At 44.9% G+C, this 22,964-nt stretch overlaps 1 protein-coding gene across 1 annotated transcript in view; it reads right to left on the reverse strand.

Annotated features, from left to right (window-relative positions):
* Mfap3l (microfibril associated protein 3 like) overlaps nucleotides 1–22,412 on the reverse strand; it is a 45,009-nt gene extending 22,597 nt beyond the window's left edge. Inside the window, exon 1 of the mRNA XM_032918416.1 lies at nucleotides 22,186–22,412. The gene's annotated coding sequence lies outside the window, so the exon portion shown is untranslated. The remainder of the gene's footprint in view (nucleotides 1–22,185) is intronic.
* Nucleotides 22,413–22,964: the final 552 nt, after the last annotated feature.

The following is a 22,964-nucleotide window of genomic DNA, read 5'->3' on the forward strand; positions in this document are numbered from 1 at the left end:
GAATATATAACAATGCAAATTGTACTTGATGGTTTTAGGGGAAAAAATGGAGAATGAAGCTGTTTGGGTCTGGGAGGAGTTGAGGGAGGGGGATGAACAGGCTCAAAATAAATTATATAAAAAATTCGAAGAACTAATAAGAATAAGAAAATAATTTAAAAAAGCAAAAGTGCAATTAAAACATTGGAACTTTTTCCATCCTTGCTGCTGCGTCTTCCGAGAAACTATGTGGCAGTGAAGTATCTATTCCAACTTTCTATCATCTTGTCAGACGTGCAGCAGTCTTTTGCAGCATTAGTTCATTCTTTCTGTAGCTCCCTGCCCGATTTCTATAAATTTTGACAGGGAACTATCTTCCATACCCCAAACCATCTAGTGTTGTTCCTTTATCTCTCTTCTCCCCATCCCACAAAATCTGACTTATAACCCTTTCACACATTCAAAAAAATATTTATTGAACAAGCACCATGGGTAGACTCTCCTCTCCGTCTTGGAGACATAAGAGTGGACAGCGATGGTGGTTTATGGTAAGTGAGGCAGGCTTACAGTCTCCTGGGAGAAGCAGAAAAGAAGTACATATGTGTGAAAATAAGAATATCAACGCATGATGCGGGTTTAGAAAACCACGCTGGGATTACTTGGTGCTGAGTTAGCTAGTTAGGAAAGACTTCACTGAGAAGGTGACACAGAGCCAGGGCCTTCACTGCCAAGACCTGGGGAAGAGAACTCTGGGTAAAAAGGAACAGCAGGGGCAGGGTCTTGGATGAAGAAGCACCATGGCACTGGTACCGCAGGATGGGTGAGAGTTAGGCAGGTCAGAATAAAGTCTGCATCTTAGCTAATGCTCACCGAGAACATTATGCAAGGGAATTAAAAACAATTTCCAAACTCACTGAAGTGTCATTTCCATACAGTAACTCTTACCCATTTTAGGTATCCACTTTATACGCCTATGCAACTGTCACAATAAATACGACTAAGACACTTTTCTCACCCAAAGTTCCATGTTACCCCCTTCCGAGTTTCAGCATTCTATGATCCAGCCTAGTGATTACCGAGCATAGCTCCAATGGGTTGAGGCTCACTTCCCCGAATGGATACCTAGTTGTTTTAGCACCATCTGTAGAAGACCCTCCTTTCTCCAGTGGATTACCTTGCCTTCCTGTCAAACACGATCATCCGGGGTTGGGTCTATTTCTAAACTTCTTATTCTGTTGCACTGATGTTGAGATCGTCTCCTTATGCCAATACCATAGCAACCGTACTTCCTCCCTCATTCATCTGCAGTGCCTGCTATGCCTCTGACACATGGGATGCTCAGTGTATGTTTGACGAATGAACAGAGATGTCTCCGAGGGAAGGATCATGACTCTGGTTTCCAACATAATCCACCCGGAGAGGTAACTATTGATGATAACATCTTCAAGCCACTTTTTATTTTAATTTATTTTTTAGAAGAAAGAAAAGAGTTTTCTCCACAGCTCCCTTGGGATTCTAGTGGAATTTAGTTTCCTTGGCCTGCTTGTCTCAGCATAGACAAAACACTCCCCGTCTATACAAACCACATGGCCAAGGCAGATAGCATAAGCTATGAGGCATGCTAGACCCTAATGGCTGGCTGAACTTGTGGTTTCCTCTCATCAGGGTGGTTGCAAGTTGACATGTTCAGTGCAGAAGAGTGGCTAGAGGAGCAGGGCTTCAGCTAGGAGTGGGACTTCAGGTTTCACAAAGGTTAGACTTTCATTGGCTGTATATAAACATATATACTTACTGAGCACAGGACAAGTCTAAGTACACGAGCACTGCACTGCACGCTGCCTGCCTTGATGAACAAGAATGACTGGCTCCACATACAAAGCTATTTTCTACTGGAGCTGGGCTTCTCCTTTTTAAGTTGTGCTATTTAGAGAATGTAGCTTGGTGGGCTAATGCCAGCCATATTGATTGTCACCCTGGCACCAGAAGCTACTGCAGTAGCTTCTACTTTTGGATCCTTTGTTTTTTTTGACTGATGATTTTGTCTACATTTATATCTGTGTGAAGGGGTCAGATCCTGCGGAACTGGAATTACAGACAGTTGAGAGCTCTTAATGTGGGTGCTGGCAATTGAACGCAGGACCTCTGGAAGAGCAGCTGGTGCTCTTACCTGCTGAGCCATCTCTCCAGCCCTTGGGTCCTTTGTAGTTACTCAAGTGTGAGAATTAAAAGGCTTCCTTCTTTGGGTGCCACACTGAAGTGAACACACTGGATATATTCTCTCATTCTCATTCTCATTCTCTCTCTCTCTCTCTCTCTCTCTCTCTCTCTCTCTCTCTCTCTCTCTCTCCCCTCCCTCCTCCCCTCTCCCCCCCTTCCGTCCCCTTCTCCCTCTCCTTTCTCTCCTTCTAGGGCAGAGTTTAATGCCTTAGGCTAAGAGCAAGATTTAAAAAAAAAAACCTGGAGAAGGACTTTAGAAAAATAGAAGGAGAAAGCAAACCATAGCCCTTTCCACAACCAGGGAACATACAACAGATATTCATTAAAATAACATGTAGGTCAAGAGCTGTTCCTTCCAGAGGCTGGCCTTGCTGGCACTGCATTCGCAAATGCATGGTTTATGCTAGCAAGAACGACGGTGACACTGCCGTGCTGTGGTAACCATCTCAGTCTTGGGATAGACGCATTGTGGCTTCTGCGAATGGCTCCTCAGAGTCTCTGAGATGGGCAGACGCGGTCACTTGCATTGTAATGTGCGAGTTGCAGTTAGCGGGCTGTCAAATCTCCCTTCTTACTCCTATCCTATCTCATTGTGAAGTTAACTAATGGCAAAACAACTCAAAGACCATACGGAAGATTTGTTTTATTTGAAGGGGAAAAAAATCATGAAAATTTAGTTTGGAAAAAAAAAAAGGCACCAGCCTCATGGAGTTATTAGTCAGCTGTTATTTTAGGAAGCCAGGCTACTGCATGCCACGCTCTTTCACGTACATAGCATGTGTGAAGTGGTTGATATGTGGCCAGGCACATGGGGGGTGAACAGTGCTATAAGCTAAATAAATCAGAGGCCATGTCTGCTCACGGTGTAGCTGGAGGGAGGGACAGCTGCTTCTAGGTAAGGGACAGCTGGAGAGGGACAGCTAGGTTGTGTTTGTTGAATGCTCCCCAGAGCTTTGCTATCTTCCACCTTTCCCTTGTGGTATGTCCCAGGGCTCACACGGTCCCTGTGGCATCTGCTATTCATGTGGAACTTCTGATACTCTTCCTACCCCGACATCTTGTTCTATCTCTTTCATGGTGAGGAATCGTCACATACAGACCCATAGGATTTCCTTAGTAAAAGGCACTAGGAATCACATTTACACACATAACTTCTGAAGCTAGACTTCTGTGGAAACTTGTCATGATTGTTCATGAGTAAACTGCAATGCTCAAAGCACAGATGATGTCAGAATGTTGAGGAGATAGTCTACAAATGAATTTTCTAAAGAAGAACCTATCAGACTGGGATCTGACAGCATCATGAAAAGCTTAGTTAATAACACTCTAACTTTGTGAAAAGACAATTGAGGTGGCAAAGCATAAATGTGAGTTCTGTAATCCAGCAGCTTAAGACGCAGCCCTTCAAAACGCAAGGACAAAGAGCGTGCGTTTCCAAGGCAGGGCTTAACAGAGGCTACAATGGGCAAATTGTTATGCTCCATGCATTTGCTGGGGGCCTCTGGGAAGACTTTTATAGTATACTTTATGCTCTATAAATATGAAAAACAAGAAAATGTGTGGCAAACATCAAATGTTATTTTGTTAATTTGACCTTTCCCCCCTATTTCCCAACTCTTATATTTTACCTACAAGTATTGAATAGGACGCTCTGTTGAATCCTGCTTCTTTACTCTCCATCTAGAGCCTGCAGGATTATAGATGATGTGTTTATGGAGTTGGGGGAAAGGGGCATCTTGTTAAGAGTTTTTTAAACTAAATGAATATACATTATTGTTCTTTTCTTGGCTGCATTATTGCTGGCACCTTTCCATCAATGGGGACAAATACTCTGTTTAGTCACAACAATGAGTTTTTGTCACAACATCTGAGTCAGCACTGTTTTCGATGGTGCACAGGTGATTCAGTGAGCCTAAGAAACACTTTTGGTTGAAGAAACATTCCATGCATACACAAAGGAGGAGCCTGGGTAGGCTTGTCCAGACGGTGTAGGTGGTGGTATGGCCAAAGACAGAGGCACTCTGTTTACAAAGGTTACCCTGCTCAGAACTCAGCGGCTGCTGATGCAGAGGTCACTAGAAGACTGCCACACTATCCAAGGGGAGAAGGAAGAGTCAAGAGTCTGAATGAAAGGGCACGTCAGAAAGGAGGGGCATTAGGATTAGAATGTGTTAGCCGGTTAAGGTAATATCAGACCTCCTGAGCAATGGAGTATCCAGTTAAACTTTTAAAAATCTCTCATTTGCCAAAACCAGTGCAGCACTGTTGGTAGACACGTACATACACACAAATTATGGATCTCGGCTACTGCACCCTTGGGCATACTATCGCACCACTGTCTGCTAGGCAGGGCTCAGGAGAGTCTACAGTAGTTCTGGCCTGGTCCTCTCACTTCTCCTTCTAGCTCCACTGGTCCTGTCTCTGACAGATGTTTCAAGGACAAGCAACAGTGTCACCATCCAAAGGGATAAGCTGTCATAAACCAAGGTACATGGCATTGTGTCTTCAGAAGAGTAGAGGTTGTGATTGATCCCTACAAAGAGAAAGACTAGAGGAGACCTCACATAACTGTGGGGATGCCTTGTACTTAATGTAGAATAGTCTTAGGACTATTTCTAGCTACTCACTGGACAGAACAAAATACACACCCGACTTACTGGATTGCCGTAGATGACCACTAGACACAACTGAGAAGACACACTGCATAAATATCTATCCATCACTATTCTGGGCTGTAAGACTGTCTCAAGAGAAAGAGTCCAGCTTAAAAAAGATGTTTAAATTGTCTTGCCCCATGACCATGAAATCATTTTAAAAGTCCATTTAATGCACACGTATGATACCGTTGGCAACTTATTAAATACAAGTGCTTATTAAGCTTGTTCATTGGAAAGGATGCAGTCTAGGGATTTGTTACTACAGTCTTTTAAAGAGAAAAAAAAGACAAAGCTGTACAAAGGAAGACAAACACTATTAAGGGTTTCCTCTGTAGATATAATTGCTAGACAAGTTGGAAACAGGTCTATTATATGAATTTGCTCATTGAATTAGAACATTAGTCCTGGAAAACCTTAGATGTTGCTCATAAGGCTATTTCTTTACGCAAGACACGAGAGGGAATCTAAGAGAAGGCACCCATTGACAAGGATTAGTGGCTTAGAACCAATATGAAGAGGCAATGGCTGTTCCTGCCTAGATGGCGCCAGTTAGAATCTCTCGTCACTAGAAAGGCTGTGTTGAACTTGTTCCAGTAGGTAGGGCACGAAGTGAAGCCCGTAACCATGGTTGTGTCCTTCAGTGGAGCTGACAATTCTTGTAGCACATATTTAATGTCTACTAGTTCTCATACTCAAGCAATGGCCCAAAATAATTTGGGTCTCAATCAATGTAAACTGAACACAGGGGAACCTCCTTAAATGCATGCCGACAGGGAGGAAACCTGGGAACAGAACACACACGGGAAAGGTGTACTACCGTAATGCCTTCATCCTGCCAAGCCAATGTCCAAGACAGATTTTTAAAGGTTCTCGTGAAGTGTATCAGAGCATGCACTACAATACCTGTGTAGGTTGATGTCATTATGCAGGTGACGGTAGGTACAAGATAAAACAAGGTCTGTCATTGGACGAGAAGGAAGGGAGACGGGAACAGGTTTTAGGAGAGGCAGAAAGGAGGAGACAACATGGAGGCAGACGTAACCCATCCTCGCCATGCATCTCTACATAGACACAGGTTGTTATGTTAAGGGATGGATTCCTATAGGTCAATTTATCTCATCTAGGTGGGCAGTTTATATCTTTATCAACTGGTTGTGAGTTTATTGTGTGGATTCATTGGATTGAGAATTTAACATATAAGTTAGTTTATTGAGTCCTGATTTCACCGGGTGGTTGGGAGTGTGGGCAGAGTTTGTGGCAGGGAGCTGTGATAGGCCAAGCCCATGCTGGACTTCTAGAGCCCTGATTTAATCAGGTAGCCAGAACCAGAGAGTCCGTGGCTAGCAGAAAGCTTCTGGGCGAGATACTAACCAGAGATAAATTAGTGCTAGTTCCAATAGCCCGTTGGAGCCAGAACTATGGACTGCCAGGGAATGCGTGGGAACTGGTTCCACAGCTTTCTTATTTTGGTCACAACATACCTGCACTCTGGAGGCTAGGCGGAAGGAATGCTGTTACTTCGAGGCTAGCCTGGGCTATACAGTGAGATACTGTGCCAAAAAAGCAATCAGGAGAAGACAGATGATTGCAATGGCCAGGATGCTTACTTTGGCATTTACTACCCCTTACATCATCCTTCCTAGAGCTCACAGTCCACCTAAGGCTGGTCCAGAAGCACTTCTGCCTTCTATGCTCCTAGCTTTAGAATATGTATTCCCCAGCACTTTACTCTTAATAAAAGCAAAACATCCTTCCTATTCGTGTGTAGTATACATAGAGGGTACTTTCTAGCACTAATATCTTTCTCTCTCTGTGTGTAGTGTATACCTATGTGTACATATGCCTGTGTGGGTGGACACACCCACCTTGCACCTGTGGAGGCCAGAGGTTGACACTGGATGTCTCTGCCTTTTTTTTTTTTTTTTTTTTTTTTTTTTTTGCATTTTATTTTTTTTACATATTTCTTTTTTTTTTATTTTATTAACTTGAGTATTTCTTATATACATTTGAATGTTATTCCCTTTCGGTTTCGGGACAAACATCCCCTCCCCTCCCTTCCTTATGGGTGTTCCCCTCCCACCCCTCCCCATTGCTGCCCTCTCCCCAACAGTCTAGTTCACTAGGGGTTCAGTCTTAGCAGGACCCAGGGCTTCCCCTTCCACTGGTGCTCTTACTAGGATATTCATTTGCAACCCCACGAGGTCAGAGTCCAGGGTCAGTCCATGTATAGTCTTTGGGTAGTGGCTTAGTCCCTGGAAACTCTGGTTGGTTGGCATTGCTGTACATATGGGGTCTCGAGCTCCTTCAAGCTCTTCCAGTTCTTTCTCTGATTGTTCAACAGGGGTCCTGTTCTCAGTTCAGTGGTTTCCTGCTGGCATACGCCTCTGTATTTGCTGTATTCTGGCTGTGTCTCTCATGAGCGATCTGCATTCACATTTTGATCATCCGTCTTGAGTTTCATTTGTTCTAGGCATCTAGGGTAATTCAAGCATTTGGGCTAATAGCCACTTATCAATGAGTACATACCATGTATGTCTTTCTGTGATTGGGTTAGCTCACTCAGGATGATAGTTTCCAGTTCCAACCATTTGCCTACGGATTTCACAAAGTCATTGTTTTTGATAGCTGAGTAATATTCCATTGTGTAGATGTACCACATTTTCTGTATCCATTCCTCTGTTGAAGGGCATCTGGGTTCTTTCCAGCTTCTGGCTATTATAAATAAGGCTACGATGAACATAGTGGAGCACGTGTCTTTTTATATGTTGGGGCATCTTTTGGGTATATGCCCAGGAGAGGTATAGCTGGATCCTCAGGCAGTTCAATGTCCAATTTTCTGAGGAACCTCCAGACTGATTTCAGAATGGTTGCAGCAGTCTGCAACCCCACCAACAATGGAGGAGTGTTCCCCTTTCTCCACATCCTCGCCAGCATTTGCTGTCACCTGAGTTTTTGATCTTAGCCATTCTCACTGGTGTGAGGTGAAATCTCAGGGTTGTTTTGATTTGCATTTCCCTTATGACTAACGATGTTGAACATTTCTTTAGGTGTTTCTCAGCCATTCGGCATTCCTCAGCTGTGAATTCTCTGTTTAGCTCTGAACCCCATTTTTTCATAGGGTTTTTTGCCTCCCTGCTGTCTAACTTCTTCAGTTCTTTGTATATTTTGGATATAAGCCCTCTATCTGTTGTAGGATTGGTAAAGATCTTTTCCCAATCTGTTGGTTGCCGTTTTGTCCTAACCACAGTGTCCTTTGCCTTACAGAAGCTTTGCAGTTTTATGAGATCCCATTTGTCGATTCTTGATCTTAGAGCATAAGCCATGGGTGTGTTGTTCAGGAAATTTTTTCCAGTGCCCATGTGTTCCAAATGCTTCCCTAGTTTTTCTTCGATTAGTTTTAGTGTATCTGGTTTGATGTGGAGGTCCTTGATCCACTTGGACTTAAGCTTTGTACAGGGTGATAAGCATGGATCGATCTGCATTCTTCTACATGTTGACCTCCAGTTGAACCAGCACCATTTGCTGAAAATGCTATCTTTTTTCCATTGGATGGTTTTGGCTCCTTTGTCAAAAATCAAGTGCCCATAGGTGTGTGGGTTCATTTCTGGGTCTTCAATTCTGTTCCATTGGTCTATCTGTCTGTCTCTGTACCAATACCATGCAGTTTTTATCACTATTGCTCTGTAATACTGCTTGAGATCTGGGATAGTGATTCCCCCTGAAGTCCTTTTATTGTTGAGGATAGTTTTAGCTATCCTGGGTTTTTTGTTATTCCAGATGAATTTGCAAATTGTTCTGTCTAACTCTTTGAAGAATTGGATTGGTATTTTGATGGGGATTGCATTGAATCTGTAGATCGCTTTTGGTAGAATGGCCATTTTTACTATATTAATCCTGCCAATCCATGAGCATGGGAGATCTTTCCATCTTCTGAGATCTTCTTCAATTTCTTTCTTCAGAGTCTTGAAGTTCTTATTGTACAGATCTTTCCCTTGCTTGGTTAAAGTCACACCGAGGTACTTTATATTATTTGGGTCTATTATGAAGGGTGTCATTTCCCTAATTTCTTTCTCGGCCTGTTTCTCTTTTGTGTAGAGGAAGGCTACTGATTTATTTGAGTTAATTTTATACCCAGCCACTTTGCTGAAGTTGTTTATCAGCTTTAGTAGTTCTCTGGTGGAATTTTTGGGATCACTTAAATATACTATCATATCATCTGCAAATAGTGATATTTTGACTTCTTCTTTTCCGATCTGTATCCCCTTGACCTCCTTTTGTTGTCTTATTGCTCTGGCTCTGCCTTAACTTTTGAGACAGTCTCTCAGTGGGTGGCTGACATCTTCCTGTCTCTGTTGTCAAGTGCTGAGATTACAAGCTCAGACCAGCACACCCACCTTTCTACATGGGTTCTGATTCTCAAAGTTAGCTCCTCCCATTAATTTTTATGTATATATAAATCATATATATATATAAATCATATATGCACACACACACACACACACACACACACACACACGATTTAGAGCAACCTCAAGTCAGAGTAAAGCCACCAGGATGTATTAGTGAGTCAGAACTCTTCCCAGAACCTAGTAAGAAATGTTCAGAGGATCCCACAGAACATGGAGGAGTTTTATTGGAGTATTAACTCCTAGCTGTCTACAAGTTGAGTTGGTACCATTCCCTCTGTTCCTGTGCTAACTTCAAGGTCTATAAACCAGGGAGTGATATGATAATCTTTTACAAAAGAATTTAACTATTTTTATGTGCATGCATGAGTGCTTGCATGCATGTTAGTGTACTGTCTATGTGCTGGTGTCCAAGGAGCGCAGAAGGGGCCTCAGATCTCCTGGAACTGGAGTTACCAGCAGTTGTGCCCCACCTGATGTGGGTTCTGGGAAACAAAGCTGACAACAAAGCTGGGAAACAAAACTTGGTCCCTCTGCAAGAGTGACAAGTACTCCTAACTGTTGAGCCATCTCTCCTGTCCCATTATTAAAAAATTATTATTTTTTGTGCATATGCACATGAGAACCAGAGATGGATATGGAGGTAAGAGGTCTGAATGCAATATCTGGGAGCTGGTCCTCTCTTTCCGTTGTTGGGATACAGAGATGAAATTCAGGTTGGGGACTCAACTCGGGTCGTCTAGTATGCTTAGCAAGTGTTTTTTATCTGTGAGCCATCTTGCCAGCTCAGGGAATAATATTCTCAACACACTTTCTTAATTGTAAAACAGGCCAGAACCAATTTTGAGTTCAGATTTTCTTGCTAGTTCTGGGAACTCCATAAAGTCTCGCGGCTGGCACAGTGAATGAATCTTTGTGCATACACAGCTTCCCAACCGGCCAAACGCAATTAACTCACTGCTCTGGTGTTGAGAGAGCAGTTTTTCCCATGAACTCTTTCAGAGGGCGGCTGATTATTTTGCAAGGGTACAGCCTGTAATAAAACTATCAAACTCATTATGAGCCTCAGGATATTAGTAGCTCTCAATAAAGCAAAGAATAACTGAATAACATCCAATAGGGGCGTGCACTGTACTCTAGGCTAGCTAGAATTATGCACACAATGAGAGCCTTCCTGCAGCCAAGAAGCTGACATTATAGGAGGGCAGAGGACAGGCAGGGTTTCTGGGAGGAGAAATGGGATGGACTCCGAAGTTAAGGTGGAAGACAGAAATTCTAGGGAGAGATGTGAGGAGGAAAGAACTTGGGAATTTTAGGATGAAGGTCTACAATCTGGGATGAAGACTGAGACTCATTTCCTTACTTGCACAATTCTCTTGATGACACCAGGGGGTCATCCAGTGCCTCTGAACTGTGGCCTTTTCTCTTAGGTTCCTCCCAAACTCACCATTCTCTCTCTAAGCACAGCAATTAAGGCTGTGGCTGGCCCAGGGAAGAAATGAGAAGAATAGGGGGGAGACAAGAGAACTGTTAGTACACAGATAATAAATAAATCCTAGCCCAGGGTTAATCTTCACTGTTAGCTTGATTTGGTTTGGGATCGCCATAGAAAGGCATATCCAGATGTTAACATGGTGTTTCTAGAGTTCCTAGAGTTCTAAGTTTAATGAAGAAAGGGCGATCTGCTTTGAATGTGGGCTGTGCCATCCCATGGGCTCTGGGTTCAGACTGAATAAAAAGAAGAAAAGTAGTTGAGCCCCGGCATCCACCTTCCTGCTGCCTGACTGCAAATGCTTCCTCACACTCCTGAAACCATGCTTTCCCTGCACTACAGGCTGTCCCCTCAACCTGGGAGCCCAAAGAAACCCTTCCTTCCTTAAAAAGGAAAAACAAAATCATCCTGGTATCAACAGGTCAAACTGTGACCATAAGCCATTTGAGACTTGAAGGAGGGCTCACAGGAACTGTAGATGTGCCATAAGGCATGTGATAACTTTCCCCGGCAGGCAAAAACAGAACTTCCTGTGCACACAGGGAACATGGACTCAGGAAGACTGCCCACTCACACCCTCTTTGGGACTCAACCCTGATCCCAGCAGGGACAAACCACAAGTCTGGCAGGGACTATCCTTCTGGGTCCAACACAGGCTCCAATCTATCCTCTGAAACAGAGAAGACCAAGGACTGAATCCCACCGACTACAGAGCTCTATTTGAGGCCTGAAATACATACTCTTAATCAGTCTTCCCAAACATCCAAGCACTCTTCACTCCCTGTGCCTCTGAGCATTTGATTAAAGCCATTTGGATTCACAGCCGATGATATGGACCAAGCATGGCTTTGTTCTTCATTGGAATAAGACTTTATCCATTTGAAAAGGAAAATGCAATTAACTGGAGCGAGTTAAACAGCTTTTCCACTTTCCTGGTTCACCAGCCCATTTGCACAAAGTGGAGTTGCATAACCAACATTCCCCCTGTGAAGTGGTTCGGCCACTCATGCTACACAACTGGACCTCTGCGACACAGATCAGAAGGGATTCTGTAATTCAAACTCCACCTGACTTAATTCGTATTAAGGGAGTAACAATGACTTCCTTCATCATCGACAACATTTACGGCTTATAAAACATTCATCCCTCAGAAGCCCCCTGTGCTCTGGGGGTGGGGGCAGGCCTATGTGATTCTGTCCATGTGACCCTGGAAGAAGCAATTTGAAGCTCCTGGCTCTAGCCCAGTAAGCCTCTTGTTGGACTCAGTCCTTCAGATTCCCAGTCCGGGGCCCCTGCAATGTGTTCACAGTGATCACTGGGGACACACCTTGGCTTAGGTAAGCTGTCCAAATGACAGACATATTTAAATTTAATACATTTGCATAAATTTCTTAGTAATCATTCTTTTAATGGTTTGGGGCCAATGAATGACTCTTTTCAGGACTAGACCTGAACTGTCTTCTAGCTGGCATTATTATCTAGGTTAAGATCGTTTCCCAGCAAGCCTACATGTCTTTCAATGTGGCAATACAGCAAACTGTTAGAAACAAATGAAATCAATTTGCAGTTGAGGTAGCTCAGTGGTTAGAGCACCGGGTACTCCTCCGAAGGGCACAGGTTTGATTCTTAGCACCCACGCAGCTGGCAGTTCTCCACCATCTGTAACTCTGCAGAGCATCTGATGCTCTCTTCAGGCCTCAGCCATCACCAGGCACACAAGTAAATACATAGAAAACATAGGCAAAACACCAATATGCATAAAATAAAATCAATGATTAAAGACTATAACCAGTTGAAAATAGGAATTCCCTGGTTTCCACAGTTTCTCCCTATTGTGATGGGCAACGGCCTTGTAGGCCCAGAACAAGCACCAGGTTTCTTTAGTGATTACCTGGGCAGTCAGGCCTAGCTAAGCGAGAAAAGCAACCGAGAGCTGATTCTATTAACTAACTGAACACATTATTTACAAGGCGATTAGTGTCCGTTTAATACCAATTGCTCTGGTAGAAAAAGTTGAAGACCAGGTTTCTACCTTCCAGGTGCCTAGCAAGGCACAGAAATATGAGGCAAAATGGAAAGGGCATAGACTATTTCCTGGGCTTGGCCAAGACGTGGAGGATGAATAAAAGAGACAGCATAGTTTTCTCAGCAGGAATAATGGCTTTGCTGTGGAAAGTGAGCGTAGAAGTAAATTGTCATGGTGAGGAACAGAAGCCTGTGTTGTGATCCGTTTTCACAAAGCTCTTCTACCCTGTCTGCTGCGAGTACCCTCCCGAGGAGTCTGGGATGCTGGGGTACACTCCAAAAACTCAGTTTAATGAATGGGCTGCTAGAGCTTCCAGACCCTAGAATCTCCAGAGAAATGTGGAGAGCACTTTGGAATGGATGGTCCATTACTTAGGAAGCAAAACCGAGCACTGCTGTGAAAGGAAGGGAGGTGACAGACCACGGCCTTGAAGTTGGTATGAGATGTCCCTCAAAGGTAAGAGTAAGCTAAAAGCCTAAAGCAGCACTGTGTGCAAACATCCACGGAGAAATGCTGGGCCCCCGTGAAGGCAAAGATGGGTGCAAGGCCAATGCTTTCTGGACATGAATCTCAGGCTTCTGGAAAGAATACTGGAATCGAGAGAAATTGGTTACTTCTGAGACATCTACGTAGAGTCCAACTCAGAGATGAGGGCACCTAGGGTTGTCCAAAAGCTTGCAGTTAAAAATAAGAAAATAAAAAATAATTAACACATACACACAGAGGCAGAGTGAGATGAGGGGGATGGAAAGGGAGGGAGGGAAGGAGAGAGGAGGAGAGAGAGGGAGAAGGAGAGGGAGAGGGAGAGCAAACAAGGACAACAAAGCCTTTTTTTTTCCTCTAAATTGGACTACCAGAAGAAGTGGCAGGAGACTGGGTGGGCCATTCCAGTGCTTGCACTTAGAATAACACAGAAATATAGAACCTGAGATGAGTCACGACAGTCAACAAACAGGAAATGGAATAGTTGCTGGAAGTTTAAGCTTCTCACTATCATCCCATGAGCACGCCCTTGGTAAAGCCTGGAGAGAGTCAAGTACCTTCCTCTGCTAATGATACAGAAGATGGCTTTGCATCTGTCCCCAGGGTGGCTGTGTGTGCATCTGTCCCCAGGGTAGATGTGTGTGCATCTGTCCCCAGAGTGGCTGTGTGTGCATCTGTCCCCACGGTGGATGTGTGTGTATCTGTCCCCACACTGATATGTGTGCATTTGTCCCAAGGGTAGATGTGTGTGCATCTGTCCCCATGGTGGATGTGTGAGCATCTGTTCCCACAGTGATATGTGTGCATCTGTCCCCACGGTGGATGTGTGTGCATCTGTCCCCACAGTGATATGTGTGCATTTGTCCCAAGGGTAGATGTGTGAGCATCTGTTCCCACAGTGGCTATGTGTGCATTTGTCCTAAGGGTAGATGTGTGAGCATCTGTCCCCATGGTAGCTGTGTGAGCATCTGTCCCCATGGTAGCTGTGTGTCTACCTTCCTTGCAGAGGAACAAGACCTTTGCAGAAGAGGCATCAGTCAGAATCAGTGCAGTACCCATGGCCACAAGTAATGCCTATGCTAGTTCAAAGAGGTACAGCTGTGTGTGTGTGTCTGTGTGTGTGTGTGTGTCTGTGTCTGTGTGTGTATCTGTGTGTATATATGTGTGTGTGTGTGTGTGTGTGCATACATGTATATATTCTTAAATGTGTAGGATACTCCTTTAATGAGTCCAGGAGGACCATCTGAAGTAGCCAAATCTCCAGACTCTGACCCTGTGTGCACTGGGTGAGCCTCATCAATGAACGATTCTGGAGCCCATTGCTCCAACCCATTTATTTCTTCAAGAAACAGTCCTTTCCCCTTTGCTGTCTCTCTGACCATCAAGCAGCCTCTAGTCCTCAATGGAAGGAAAGGGCTAGGATTACACTTAGGTATCTGTTCAGGAAGTATTCTTCTTCACTGGTCACAAGGGCCACTGTAGCAGCCCATCCTCTAAGATACCCTCTCGGGGCGGGATCCACACACTCCCATCTAGAGGTGGTGAAGGACTAGAGAATGGAGTCCTTTTATTTACGTCTCTTACAGCGTCCATCCCTCCATGATACATAAGGCTCACAGGCTTGGGCTTGGGCATTACTTCCTCTTCCTGCTTTAAGTGTATACAGTGGAATTTAATCTCTCTGGAGCGTCCAGTCCTGCCCTGGGATAGAGCCAGGGAGAGCTGCCCCAAGCAGGTGTGCCTCCATTTATATGCAACGCCTGACAATCTAATTAATTGCTCGGGACTTGTTTTAAATGCCTCCCTTCTCTTCCTGCCCAGCTATATAAATCGATCACCGAGTTCTAGCAAGTCTTGCTCCTAGGCATTTGGCCACCACCCTGCTTCTTCTGCCCTGGTGATCATCACCTCCTCAGGCACCACCCTAAGAGAGTTCTTCCTCCTTGATTTGCTTCCAACCCGAGTGCTGTAATCAGCTGACTCTCCAAAAGCTGACTGAAAACATACTCCAGAGGCCGGGGATACAGCTCAGTTCACAGAGTGTTTGCCTGGGTTCAAACCCCTAGGACTGCAACCAAAACAAAATGAACAAATAAAACATTGTTTTGTTTAGAGTGATTCTGAACTAAGCTAAGTATGCACTTAGCTTTTCATGATGTTCTTTATTCTGAGTCCCCAATTTACTGACATCCTGGATTCCTCTCCTGCTGTGCTGTCCCATTACATCCCTTACTGACTTCTCGCTGTTCTCATAGAACCTCTGCGGCTTCCAATGCTATCTTCCTTCCATTGCCCATCTGGAAAGGCCCTGCCTACCTAGGAATCTTGGTTGAAAGACCCCAACTTCACTCCAAACCCCATTATCTCAGGTGATTGCCTTTTGTGTATGCCCATCCCTCGGCTGAATGATGACATCTCAGGCTGTCAGCTTTTATTGAACGAATCGATGAGTTAATGCATGGATAGAAGATGTACCTGAGAGGTGTTGGTTTGAAATACAGACATTGTGGGAACATTGGGGTATGGTGACTGACTGATGCAGTCACAGGGAACCCCAGTTACTCAGAAAGAACACAGTAGCTTACAGATCAAAAGACCAAGGCTGGAATACCAAGAAAGTACAGGACAAGCACTCCGAGAAAGAACGAAAAGAAAAGAAAGGTCCAGGGACTGGAGAGAAGATCAGTGGTTAAGAGCACAGGCAACAGAGAAGCTGTGTTCGGTTCCCAGCACCCACATGGTGGCTAACAACCATGTATAGCTCCAGTTCCAGAGGATCTGAAACCTTCTGATCTCCTTAGGCACAGCATGCATGTGATACAGACATGTATGAGGGCAAAACACTCATGCACACGAAATAAAGATGAATAAATCTTAAGAGAAGAGAGGTATAAGTAAAGGCATAATATTCCAAAGATTAATAAATGCAGAAAAACTTCTGAAAGGAGGAAAAGAAACGTAAAGGTTGTCGGAATCAAAATGGAGTTGCTTGATCAACCCTAACGAAATGAACACTGCTGGGAAGTCATAAAGGGCAGGTTCTTGACACATGGTCACCTGAGAACTACTATTGCACAAAGGTCTAAAATTGCATACAAAGTATATAATAAGGATGTTTACCCAGTATAAACTCTGGGGAATCTTAGATGGAAGCCACTCCTGTCAGTAGTAACTGTGATCAAGGATTATGGTCTCTGAGCACCCGGTATAGTCCTTCCAATCTGGGGTTTTAAACCTCCTCTCACCCTCAACCTCTTTGAATATGCTCATTGTTTAATATTCCCAGTGAAACTCTGTCAGTTCCAAATAAATATCACTTTTTCCTTTGTAGAATCTCTCCGTGGTTGCTTTTTCTTTTGATTGACAAGTCTGTTCTGAGCTAGGAATACCAGAGTGGAAAGGAATCACTTCATCATTGTGAAATGACATTTGGGTAGAAGCAACAAAACAACAGAATGGCATTATGGCGCCTATACTATACACATACATATATACACACATACACTTTTTATTAAGATAAATTTTAATAAAGCCCCATGGCTGTTGTTTTTAGTAACACATACTGATCACCTAGGGCATCCTCTGCTACACTGTCTGAAAAAAAATACTTTTTGAGTCATTCTTCTAATAAGATAGCTTTTTCCAGTTTAGATTTTCAAGGCACAGAGCAATACCAACTCAGTAAGTCTGTAGGTTTTTATAGGACAGGAATTGAGGCCTTGTCCAGAAAAGAGAGTAGATATGTTGGGAAAAGAGTAGGTGAATTTCTTACATCTAAGCATGAGGCTTTGGGATCCCATACTAGCAGCTGCCCCAGATCTCCCCACAAGAAGGAAGCCAACAGCAAACATGGCTGACAGATGATAGCAGTCTTCAGATGAATCAGCACAAGTACTTGTACGTGAAATACTTCTTTCTGTAAGGACATTTACCCAGCAACTCTGTGGAATCTCAGACTGAAGCTATCCCTGTCAGTAGTAACTGTGACCTGAACAGCCAGTGTAATCCATGTAGCCACAGCATTGTAAGCAGCCGCCAACTGGGCAGAGGAGGCAAAATCTCATCACTCTCGGCCAAAGGATCCCAAATTTGTGTTCCCACAACTCCCTGCTCAAATGCATTTGGTGTGGAGACAGCAGAATACTACTAAGATGGCACTAAGCATAAATAAGTGAAGCTGTGTCCCAAGCGGCCACTGTAAAATCAGAACACATTAGGTTGAACCACCCTGAACCAGGAGTTGTGTTTTGGATGCAAAACATCCCCCATAAGTTTATGTGTTTGAATACTCGCTTCACAGTTGAATGCTACTCTGAGAAGTTGTGGAACTTTTGAGAAGTCTAGCTGGAGGAAGTGGGTCCCTTGTGAGAAGGGAGGACAGGCACTAGGTGCTACAGGGAGGCCCTGCCTCTGAGCCAATCCACTCTGCTTCCTACACGTGGCCGAGATTTCAGCCTGTGGCCTCATGATCCCATTGCTGGGCCCTAAGGACTGGACTTTCTCAAACCAGGAGCCAAAAGAAACACTCTTCCACTAGGTTGTTTCTGTCAGCTGTTTGGTTTCAATCCAGGAGAAGTGTGATTAACACTGGAGACTTCTCTAAGCTCTAATCAACATGTGACTTTGCTTTCATTTTTATAACTTTCTATAAGGAATTGTGCATAAAGGTTTTCTTAAACAATGGGTTGCATAAATACATGTGAATGATGCCATTTTGGAGATCTCTACTGGCCCTGACTACCCTGGGGTTGATTCCCTCATCAAAATGATCTGTGAAATTTGGGGCTTAGCCATTGTGGTGGTTTTAGCTATTAGCTTGGTTAGTTGAACACTTGGTCTTTAACTGGTTTGGGGAGGTTGAACAACCTTTAAGAGGTAGAGCCTTGCTGGAGGATGAGCATCACTGGGAGAAGGCCTTGATAGTTTGTAGTTCACTGTTTTCTGTGTGGCTGAAGATGGAACCCCAGCAGGCTTCGTGCTCCAGCTGCCTGCACCATATCTCCTCTGTCATTATGGAATCTCACTCTGAAACCATAATCCGAAATCAATTCTCCTTCCATAAGTCATTTTTTGTCACGGTGGTTTATCATAGCAAGGACAGTTAACTAATACAGCTACACCTTGCTACTTTAAAGGAGAACAAACCTGGTAGGAATATTTCTGTTTTAGTTTCATATCTGATGATGTGACAGATGCCCAGACAAAAAGAATAGAGGAGGAAAGGGTTATTTACTCACGGTCAGCTAGCTTCCTCCTTTTTTATACCGCTCAGTACTCCCTACCTAGGGAGTGGTGCCACCCACAGTGGGCTGTGTCTTCCTACATCAATTAACAAATTCGACAATTCCCCACAGACATGCCCAGCGACTCACATGATCTAGATATTCCTCGTTAAGGCTCTCTTCCAGGGTTACTCCAGGCTGTGCCAGGCTGGCAGTTAAAATCAGCCAACAAACCGTTTTGCTTCACATGCTGCTTCAAGCCCTACGCTCATTTCCTATTGTTTACCTATAATGGGCTAGAGTCAAATCTCCTTTGTACATAGTTTAATTCATTGCTGCGAAGGGACTACTTTGTGTCCCTTATGCTGCCTTTGCCCACCAAATCTCCCTTTAAATAAGACTGCATAAGCTTTCTACAGCATCCATAAGAGATTATCACAGTCTTAGGGACTTTATACAACAATCATTATCTTATTGTTCTGTGGTTTGGAAATCCACCACATGTTCTAATTCCCTTTCTGTTGTAAACTATTCTGACCAGAAGCAACATGGAGAGGAAACAGTTTCTTTCGCTTTGACTCCCAGGCCGCAGTCTATCATCACGGGGCAGGAACTCAATCAGAAGCTTAAAGCAGAAACCGTGGGGGACCATGCTGGCTGGCTGGATTGCTGGCTTAGTCTCTCACACTCAGCTACCTTTTTATACAGTCAGGCCCTCTTGGCTGAGGAATAGTGCCTCCCACAGTGGACTTGGCCCTCCTACATCAATTAGTAATCAAGAAAATGCCCCCATTAACCAGACCAGAAGCCTGTCTTTTCTATATAATTAGAATTGCATTTAGAATAAAGGCTGTTCCCATTCAATTTATACTTTGAGTCTAGAATATATTTTATGTACTTATGGCTAATTAGAGTGTGTGATGCTTTTCTTCATTTGCAATGTTTTCTTAATAACAAAATTCATAAGTTATTTAAAGGTCAATGCTCCACAGACATGCCCAGAAGGCCAATGTTCTCTGGGCAATTCTTCAATCACTGTTTCCTCTTAGGACACGTAAGTTAACAATAAAAACTAATGTGACTAGGCACACGTGTATCTTAGTGGGCTACACTGGGACACTGGTGGAGGAAGAATCTTCCTTCTTGCTTTTGCAACTGTGCACACTGGCTTGTGAGACCCTTTCATCTTCAAAGCTGGCAGCAGCCCATGGAGTCTTTCTGACAGCGCCACAGAATTCTCCCTTAGCCACTAAGAGCCACGGGACACACATGGGTGACTCTTTCCTACCTCAAGGTCCTTTCTTCAGCACATCCAGAAAGTCTCACCATGACCATGCATCGAGGCACTTTCCTGCCCAGCATAATAGGTTCTGTCTGGATGGAGGAGCCACTTCTCTGCTTAATAGACTCTGAACAGGTTCTCAGAGAGTCTGTACAAAGTCAACACTTCCACAAGGGCCTCTCCTCCTCCGAACCCAAGGAGGCCATCTTTCTCTGCTGCTTTCAGGCCCACACACGCGCGCGCGTGCACTGTAACTATTTTGTGCTCTAATTGATTTGTCTTCGGGCGCATCGCTCCAACTAGATGGCGTGAGTCATGATGCCTTACTCATCCTTGCAGCTTCAGAAGCCTGGCCATAAAAGTTTGTGGGGAAGAAAATCTAATGTGATATTTTAATGCATGAAGAGACCTCAGGTGGAGGCAGAGGCAAGACCAAGAAATTTACAGAGCCTCTGTTTGGGGCATAAGTGTTAAATGGCTCTGTCTGCCTTTAATTAGTTATAACCACATAACCAACTAAGCCCTATTCTTTTAACCATTCCACGGAGGGATCACAGCAAATTTAAAACCAACCAGTTGCACCTCAATGCGGATTTTAACCATAGTGTGATTGGCCGTGGAAACTGTCAGAATTGTAACTGTTCCCTTGGGTTTTGCTAGAAAAGACAATGTGTGCCCCAAATGCTAGGATGGATTCTAAGTTAGGCAAACACTACTATCTACATATTTTCTGAACACATACAAACACGCTTGCCTTATGAAGCTAATTGAATTGGTCTAAGACTGAAAACAATTTGGTTGCTGAAAGTGGTCACTTGGTATTTAAGGGTTTGGAAGTTCTTGAAAAAAAATTATTGAAAGTTCAAATTAAACAATAGCTGTGTAAAATAAATAGTCTTAAATTTTTCAATTGTTAGCCAAAAGGGGTGAGGAGTAGGATTTGAATAAGGTCATGTGAGTGTGGGGAGATTTATTTTTTAAAATAAATGACCTTTTATGTACATCTAGTGTCACTAGCAAAACCATGGGGCCCAGAAATACAATCCCAGGAACACTCCTAAGACCTGTGTGCTCAGCTCCCTGCTAGGAGTCAGACAGGAAAGATCCTACTTGTCTTTCTTTTTTTTTTTTTTTTTTTTTTTTGGTTTTTTCGGAGCTGGGGACCTGAACCCAGGGCCTTGCGCCTACTTGTCTTTCTTAACAGCATGAGGCGTAGCTATCCTGAGCAATCATGCCAGATTTTAACTGTGCCACATCACACAGAACCAGGAAACGTAAGCAGCCATGTGCTGGGCTCCTCAAACTTGTAAATATTTTAATAGATGTATATGGGTAGCTGTAGGGGAAATAGTAATAATGCCCTTGAAGGTACAGTTTGCATTTTTGTGCATTAGCTCAATGTCTGCAAGCTACCTTGCTCTAATTTAGTCTCGCCTGAAAATAATTCTTTTTCCATCTTGCATATTTCATCCTGAACATTTTTACTATGTTGAGTATAGTAGCAACTTTAAAAAAAAGTGTTTCGTCTAGAAAAAAAGTGAGAAAACTTCAAAAACCACTGTTTCTGCAGTGCTGTTTCCAAGTTCTTAATATAAAGCTAGCGCAAATAAAGATTGCTACAGTAACCACACTTTGAACAAGTGTCTTTCAAAACAATGGCAACTGAGCCATAATATTTTCTACAGGGTGAGCAGCTAATGCACCTGCAAACATTTTCTTTTCTTTTTTTCCGGTTTGCTTGATAAACCTTGGAATTTGTGGTTCCAGACTATTTTAAAGAGAGAGAGACGAGCAATGCTCGGGCTTAAAAAGGATTGACTCTGCATTTACTTTTTTAGCCAAAGAAGCACGTCCCCCCATTCCAGGCCACGAGACAATTCGTGTCAACTTGCTATGGTGGGAAATGCGACAAACTCCAACAGCTTCCCATGACTAGGAGGCAGCTCTTAGCACCCGCTGCTTCCCACACTCCTGCTGCAGCATCAGGACACGGCGCCTCAGCTCCCCTCGCCGCCTTCTGGGCAAAGGCCAGTACACCCCTTTTTCTGTCTGGGGAAACTGAGGCACCGTAACAAGAACGATCCACAGCCCGGTGAAGAGCCCTGCTTGCGTGGCTTCCTCCTTCTCCCGGGAGATCCGGGAAGCGCAGTGGACAGCGCACTCCTGGCCCTTAGAAGGTTGTGGCACGAGCCTGGGACGCCGGCTGTCCCCAACCCGCCAGTCCCCGCCCTGCCTGTATTTCCAGCATCCTGCGACCAGCCAGGAGCTGGGAGCGCAGGGCACCTCCAGGCGCCTAGCCTTCGTCAGCCCAGGCGTCCGAAAGTTCTGCAGCTCCGGCGGCCGCTGAACACAAACCCGGCGCTGGGCTCCCTCCTACCGTAGCCCGCCGCCCAGTCTCGCACGCCCAGTGCCCTCACTGACCTGACACCACTGCGCCACTCGGGTGGTCGCCGTGCGCCGCTCGCCATGGCCACCCGGGGAACTCTGCAGCACAGAGCGCGTACCAACCTCCGCCTCCGCCCGCGCCTCTTCTCGTTGCGGGTTACGAGCTCCGCCGCCGGCAGCCGGAGCTTCCCACCTACGGGCGCCAGAGCCGGCGAGAGCCGAGCATGCCCAGTGCGGCTCCCGGCGGCGCCGAGGTCTGGTGCGCTCTGCAGAACCGGGTTTTCGCAGCAGCCGAGGGCGGGGGCGGGCCGCTGAGGGCGGTGGGCTCCGCCCACCCGGATGAGCCGGGCAGTCTGCAGGGGAGCTTCAGTCTCAGCGAGCTCCGCCTCTGGGCGGGGCCGGGCAGTCACTGGGCGGTGCTCCTGCGAGCCACCGTGACTCTACCACCAGACTCTGTGGTGCTGGGTCGCTGAGACTGGTAATTGTCGGGGGCAGGGCGCTGCAGGCGTTGTCACCGCAACTTTCCAGAGCGTCGCGTCCCAGTAGCGTTCAAGGACACGCAGGCAAAGGCGTCTTCGAGTGTCATCCCGAATGCCACCGGCAACCAGGCCACCCACATATTAACCTATCTAGTATCTAAGGCTGACTTGTCACACCACCTCGGAAGCAGGAGCATCTGGGGCCCCCTAGGCGGCCGCGCTGTCACAGTGGACACGGATAAGACACAGCAGGGTGTTCGCGGTGGATTCTGAGTGGTGGGGTTCCGCGAGAATTTATAAAACTGCCCCTTAAAATTATTTGCAGTTTCGACGTCC

The sequence above is a fragment of the Rattus rattus genome, chromosome 13 (assembly GCF_011064425.1).
Source record: "Rattus rattus isolate New Zealand chromosome 13, Rrattus_CSIRO_v1, whole genome shotgun sequence".
NCBI lineage: Eukaryota > Metazoa > Chordata > Mammalia > Rodentia > Muridae > Rattus > Rattus rattus.